Raw genomic sequence first — 7,698 nt, 5'->3', positions numbered from 1 at the left:
GGTTATTATAATTCGTAAATTAATTGGTGCATGTGGACATGGTTGTTTTGAAAGGAGAATGAGAATAAAGCTGATTGATTGCCCGAAGGATGGGCTGTGTGCATTGATTGATAAATATATAATAATATTGTGATATTTAAGCAGGTAGATAGTCATACTTTTAGGGGAGGTGCTGTCGAAATTTCGATAGAATCTAGACTAGTTTTAATTAATAACATAATAAATAAGCTTATTTAGATAATTCTATAATTTGATACATAATAAATAAAGTGCTTTAATTAATTTATCATTATCATTATTATTCATTTAATTATTCAAATATTTATTTATTTTCATTATCATTGTTTATTATTATTATTATTATTTATTTTATCATTGTTGTTTATTGTTAATATTATTTATTTAATTATTTATTTGCATTTGAGAATGAATGTCTAATTGTGCATTGCATTATGATGTTCAACTGATCAATATGTCTGCATTTAATTGCAATGTTTGATTAATTGTGTTGTGATAATGCTATGCTTTGTTTGTGTGGAATTGGGATGAAGTGGGTCACCATGGGTTTGTGAGACCGTTACCGTTATATGGATCCTGATTATGATTACCGTTAGCCGGGTAAATGGGAGATCGGCTCCCCCGTGTGCACCTACCGTTACCGTTACCGTTAACCACAGGATGGCTGCTTGTTGTTGCGCACCTGAAAATCTAGATTTGATTGCAGCCCGCAGGGTGGCCTCCTGTTGTGTGTGCATGATGATCTAGATTGGATGGAGACCACCGAGTTGCCTCCTGTTAGTATGGAAAAGAAAAGAGAGAATGGAAAAACAATGAGAGGGCTGGTCAAGTGAAGATTAAACCGGTCAGCCAGAATGGGGGATCGACTCCCTGGTGCACACGTGAGTGGATGAGCCATGTGGGAGGACGGCTTATCGGGGTTTCGGTGATGCCATTGACTAATTTCCACGTGATGTAATTATTTGAATGTGAAATTAATTGTGAGTGCTGGTGATATGCCATTTGTGTGACTGACTGTATGAGCATATAACTAGTCGGATGACTAGATTGATATATTTACACATTTGTGTGAATGTGTGTGTTGTGCAATAGTAGTTACTCCTTAGAAAGCTCACATATCTTGTTCAATTTTTCAGGAAGTAAGTTTCTCTTTAATTCGGTTAAGCTATATTCTTTCGCTGCGGGGCTAAAAAGAAAATTTTTCTAGTTCAATAATTATTTTGCTATGTATCTATATGTATAAAAATATATGTATATCTATCAGTTAGTGACTCCGCAGTTGTAGAATTTACTTACATTTAGTCATGTATTATCATAGACGAAATTATTCTGTGAGCCCATATTAAAAATGTGATGTATTGTTAATTGGACCCGAACTGTGGAATGTGGTAGCTGATAAATTTGGGCCGAGATTTAAAAAAATCTTGAGGTTTATTTTCCTATAAATTATAAATATAGGCTGAATGTTTAAAATTATATTAAGACAGTAAATTTTTAGTGTTTCAGGCATAATACGGGCCTCGGGGGCTTTAAGCTTACTTAGGCCCTAGTGCCAGTCCGGCCTATGGAATCGGGTCGTGACAAGCTCTCGCCTACCATGAACACAAGAAAAAACATGAAAACTTCTAAAAATGGCATCTAATTCCAATAATCTGGTTCCATATTGATTATCAGTTGGGTATTACATAATTCATATCGATAAATTAAAATGAATTTTTTATTTATTTATTGGAAGACCTAATGAGCGAAATAATTATGGGTTACATAAAGGTAGTCATCTTCTTAATCATCAAATTGATAATAATTATTAGAATCCAAAGGACTCTAACACATAATTAAGAAGATTAATCAGACCACGTTAAATAACAAAATGAATGTTACATTGTTTTAAAGCTCCAAAATCATATATAGATGAGAATTTTGTTCTTACACATTAACATAAGAAGAAGGAAAAAAACATATTTATTATTTCAATTTAATATAATAAATTATTGAATTTCTTCTCATTATTGTTGTATTTCCTTCCCTATTCCATTCGACCTACTAGACATATAAATAGGAATATCTATTTTTATTACTATTCTATTTCATTTGTGTATTTCGCTTAGTTTTTATGATTTGGAATATTTAGAACTTAAAGGCCAATTTCAATAGATGATTCTTGATTTGCCTTGACTAACGAGTCAAGTTAATTAAGTTATTTAATTTTTTTATTATTTTTCAAAAATATTTTTACCCATACATGAGACATCATAGTCGCATGTATCAATTACCGGTAAGTGGTTTCATTTTAAGCAAATATCATTTTGCAGTTCATGGTCTTCGTTTTACCCATACATGCTAATGAGTGGGATAGAAGAGTACTTGAAGGGAGCATTTCATACTGATAACCTGGTTTCCACTGAAGAAACATTTCTCCATTTTCAATACTCTCTATTCTTACTTTTTACTTCCTTCCCCCTTTCTTTTCTTCTTGCTAACCTCCTGAAGACAATAGTTAATGGAAGGGTCAAGATCCTTTTGATTATAGGTTGCTGCATTTGATGAATAACACAAATACCAATTATATGCAAGTCAATAATGTTGACAGTGAGATAGAATAAGTATGCCCGACTAGATCCTTTTGATTATAGGTTGCTGCATTCGATGAATAGCACAAATACCAATTATATGCAAGTCAATAATGTTGACAGTAAGATAGAATAAGTATGCCCGACTCTCTAAACGAAAAAGCCATAGCATTGTATTAGGATAAACGTTTGAGCTGCTGAAAACGTGATTCTTTGATTCTTGTATCTGCTAGTGGCATTCCAAGATCTATAGAATTTGCATTAAACATTAACCCTAATAGGAAGTAATTTACTTTGTCAGTTTAGTTTATGATGATCTCTCAGCTCAATTTCAGCCCCTCTGAAAACAAATAAGCTTTTTAAAGAGCTTGGCATACATTCCATGTTATCTTGCTTGCTTATTTTTGTTCTATTTTCACCCATGTAAATTATATTTGATGGACATGTACATGCAGAAATTTCCCTCAGGGAACCATCAGTGATATGCTAACAGATGCTTGTCAGGGGATTTCATTTATCTGCAACAACATCTCAGAATATGGAGGTGACCCAAACAGGTAATAGAATATTTTTTCTGATTTTTCCATGTTCCGTTTACTTAAAACTATGTTTTTAGTTCCTTCATGCTTATTGTGTAGGATTTACCTTATGGGACAGTCAGCCGGTGCACATATTTCTGCTTGTACTCTTGTGGAGCAAGCAATCAGAGAAGCTAAGGGAGAAGAGAGCATCTCCTGGAGTGTTTCCCAGATAAAAGCATATTTTGGTTTATCTGGTGGGCAAGTTACCATCTTCCCCTCTCTCTCTCTCTCTCTCTCTCTCCCAAAAAGCAGAAGAGAGCTAGTTTATGCTATTCCAAATTGTAAAATTTGTAGTTAATACCTTTTCAGATCTATGGATTCAGAAATTTCCATTTCCTTTGTTGTATAGAAATTTTTGTATTTTGGATATAGAAAAGCAACAAGCATCTTTCTGATTTTTGATAAATTAATATTTTTATCGGATCTACCTGTTCAAATATTTTTGGAACATCCTCAGACCTAATGAAGGACATCTACCTGTTCTCATGTGCGTTAAATTCATTTCGGAGTGTCATAGTTTTGTTTCTTTTAACGCCCTTTTTGTGGACCCAAGAATATGAAGGCAACTCCTTTTGTTCATTATGCCAGGAACTCAGTGTATGATGTTCTGTATTTCAAATTTGATGGACCATATCCTTACTAGTAGTCCACTGATAAGGTCTAGAGGGGCTTTCTAGATGTTGGCTTTTCATCAATCTAAAAAAGAAGCAAATCATGTAATCAAGATAAGTCTGGCAGTTGACATTGATTTGTTTTTGCAAACTTTTTAATCCGCCGATTCATGATTGCAATGTCCTTCATAATTCATTGGTTTCCTTTTAAACTCTATGCACTGGTACAATTTATTGAAGTTAGTTGATCACTTCAAAAATCGGGGCCTTTACCGCTCTCTTTTCTTGAGGTACACACTGGAGATATCTTGCAGCTTGCTAATATTTATATGCTTATTGTATATGTTAATTTCATTCGTACTGTTTGCTGCCTAATATAACCTTTCCGGACATGGCAACTGCATAATGGAAGGGGAAGAATCCTTGCACAAATTTTCTCCTGAAGTTAGAATAAAGGACCCAACCATTAGACATGCTGTTCCACTCCTGCCTCCAATCACCCTTTTTCATGGAACTGCAGCTTGTTCTATACCATCAACTTCCAGGTCAGAATTCGATTTCCTTGTTTTCAACATGAATGCCACATCCTTATTCCAAAATGAGGATATATGAAGGATTCATGGCTGAAGTACACAAAAATTGATATAATGTATATTTATCATTCATAGGACGATGGATGTTTACAATATGGTTTTTGTGATATAATGACGATATAATGTATATAATATGCACACCAATCCGTCTTGGTATCAACATGTCCAGGAAATAGGAATAGCAGTTTTTAGGCAAAGAGATCTATTTTTTTGGCTAATGAATAATTTATTTTTACAATATGGTTTTTGAACAATAATATTGTAATAGCTTGTTGTAATGGTTGTATCTGAGGAAGAAAGAGTTATCTCACGTTGGAAAAACACAAAGTTTAAATGTGTTTATAAAAACAAGTTGGTTTGGAGGGACAGTTTATTGAAATCAAAATTTTCATAAAATAATATTAAACATCTAAATAAAGTCTTTTCTTCCACTCCTTAAATACAAATAGAAAAAAGGAACTGTGATTGCCCGTGAAAGAATAGGGAAAGGGGATCCTGACCGTCCATGGAAGAATAAAAGAGAGCTTTAGATTTTGGGAGAAAGTACTTTCTTATTGTAATTGTTGGTTAATATATTTTATAGAAAGCATAAGTGTTGAAAATTATTTATAAAAAATATATTAATGCACAATATACGTAAACTATATGATTTAACATATAACATAGCTAATAATATCAACATTTGAATTTTAGGTCCATAAAATATTTAATTTAATGATGTAAAATAAATAATTGAAATATAAAAAATTAATGTGAAATTGAGAATTAAATATATATGTAAAGGTGAAGATTAATTTTTTATGTATTCATAAAATTATGTTTTAATACATTAATCATAATCATAAAGGGTGGTAAGTGACTCTCCAGAGTCATTAATCAGATATCTGTGTTCAAGCCCTGAATATAGTCCTTTTAAACATTTTAAAGAAAGCATTTTTCTCCTTCTACGAATCTAATCTAAATTAATAGGATCAGTAAACTTTCGAACGCCTGACAGTTAAAAAACTAAAAATAAAGGGTGCTAACGGAGGAAGATGTAGAGTCCAAATTTGACCATTAACAACCCCATTGAGCACAGAAAAAAAAAAAAAACGCTGTCGCTATCACTCTTCATCATGCCCATAATGAGTTTTAGAGTAGCCATGATTCCGGAACCGACGGTTTCAATTCCAAAAAAATTGAAATTGGAGCCGAATCAAAAGTTTTCAGTTTCAGTTCAGGTTCTGGTTCCGGTACGGTGACAAAACCAACTGTTCCGATCGATTTTTCGACAAATCGCATAATTTTAAATTTTGAATTTTGAAGACCAATTTTTAAAATTTAATAAATTTGTAAAAAAATACACCTAAAAAATTAAAAAATACTTCAATTAAATATATTTTTTTAAAGATTTTAACTTAATTATTTTTTAAAAAAAATTCTTTAACTGAATTTCACAATAAAATTTAAAAAAAAAACACAAAATTGACAGAATCAAAGCCTCCATTCTTGATTTTCCGGTGCGTGGTAAAACTGGCCCAAGAAAATTTGTGGCGGCAGAAGAAAGAGAAAGCGAATGGAACGGATACGAAAGAGTAGTGGGGTGCCACCAACTTGGCAACTTGGAGGATTAATTACTTTATATAGGGGAATAGGTAGGGGAGGGTGCCCCTGGAAGAGAGTTGATAAAGGGCACATGCATTTGGGGTTTTTCGGGATTTTAAATTTTTAATGAAGTGTTGTCCTTTGGTTGGGACAGGGTGGCACTGGCTTTGGCGTATTTGGTGCCTTACAGCTGTTGCCAACGGTTTCTTTGGCCTTTCTTATGATAAGAATGGACTCATCCAAAGTCAAACATTGCGTCTTTTGATGTAGACGTACAATTTTATTATTTATATGTGTGTTTTATAGCCCTCGTAAGAATGGAGTCATCCAAAGTCAAACATTTCGTCTTTTGACGTATACGTACAATTTTATTATTTATATGTGTTTTAAATCTATTTAACGTACTTTTTAAACGAATGTAATATCTATAAATTTTAGACTATTAAAAATTTAACCTATTTAATATCTATCGATCTATATCTATCTATTTATACAATATATAAATATAAAAATAAAGAGGATTAATGAAATTTTTGATATCGTCCTTAATAAAATTTTAAATATCCTAAAATAACATTAGTTGTAACATATTGTTATACGAATGGATATTTAGATGACTGGTTCGACATTCTTCTCCCTTAGGTTAGGTCGAGGGTTTGATCCTTATGTATGGAACAAATACTCGTTGAGAGCATTTTATCTCTTTTTGGACTGAACTGGTGCAGTAGGATTTAGTTCTAGTCCAATAGGCTCGGAATACCTGTGGTTAAGACAAAAAAAAAAAGAAAAATTATATTTTATTATTTGGTTGGATATAATTTCTAAAAATTATTTTTTAAAATAAATAAATAAATATATAATAATAATAATAATAATAGTATACTCTTCTTTTTTTGTATGGTTATAGAAAAATTATAAGTTTATTTGGAGAGGATATAACGTTTCTTTTGTGTAATCTTTCTATTATTACTTAATTAATTAATTAATTAATTAATTTTTTATTACTTAATTAACTTATTGGATTCTAGCATGATTTGCTTTGTAATTTTTATTTATTGACTGGGCTTTTTTTTCCCATCAAATTGAAATTTAATTAAATTATAGCATTTCCAGAATTATTTTTGAAATTCAAATTGGTAATTTTTTTAATATAATTTATTATAATATGTTGAGTTCTTAAAAGAGATTTATTCTCAATAAAAATTTATTATCTATTATTTTTCTTTTTCGTTGGCCTCCTGATTAAGCATTTTTAATTTTCTTGATATTTTTTCTTTTATATCCTCAATATGTTTGACTTGAAAGAAAATAGTGTTTATGAAATTGGAAAAAAAACCATAACTATATATTTCTGTGTTTGGTCTTTCTTGGATTTCAAGAGTTTGTGTGTAAGTTCATATATTCCTTTCTCTAATGCACTGGGTAAGTAATACTATCACTATAGCTAAAATGATTACTATTATTAATTCAAATCATCTTCTCATTTCTTTTCTTTTACCTACCATTAGAAAATAATTTATCATTATTTTTCATTATAGCTGTATATAGATATTGATTTGAGATTGAGGATAAATGTTGGGAATTGAGTGGTAACTTGATTTTCTTTTTAAGTACCTATCAGAGTTTTAAGAATCTGTATTTATAAATTAGAGACTGAAGGATTAGGTATAAAGATTGTATTGAATTTTATTTTTAGACCACTTCATCATATAAAAATACAATCAAGTACATAAAAAATAAC

At 31.2% G+C, this 7,698-nt stretch overlaps 1 non-coding gene across 1 annotated transcript; it reads left to right on the top strand.

Moving 5' to 3' along the window:
- Positions 1-2,303: 2,303 nt before the first annotated feature.
- Positions 2,304-4,611, top strand: LOC110010834 (uncharacterized). The gene is made up of 3 exons (XR_005177048.2): positions 2,304-3,145; positions 3,227-4,070; positions 4,193-4,611. It is a non-coding gene; the product is annotated as an uncharacterized LOC110010834 (transcript).
- Positions 4,612-7,698: the final 3,087 nt, after the last annotated feature.

Source organism: Jatropha curcas, chromosome 4, assembly GCF_041381405.1.
Source record: "Jatropha curcas cultivar XTBG-Jc1 chromosome 4, XTBG_Jcur_1.0, whole genome shotgun sequence".
Lineage (NCBI taxonomy): Eukaryota > Viridiplantae > Streptophyta > Magnoliopsida > Malpighiales > Euphorbiaceae > Jatropha > Jatropha curcas.
The sequence above is the reverse complement of the archived record's forward strand: the minus strand, read 5'-3'. Positions and strand labels throughout refer to the sequence as shown.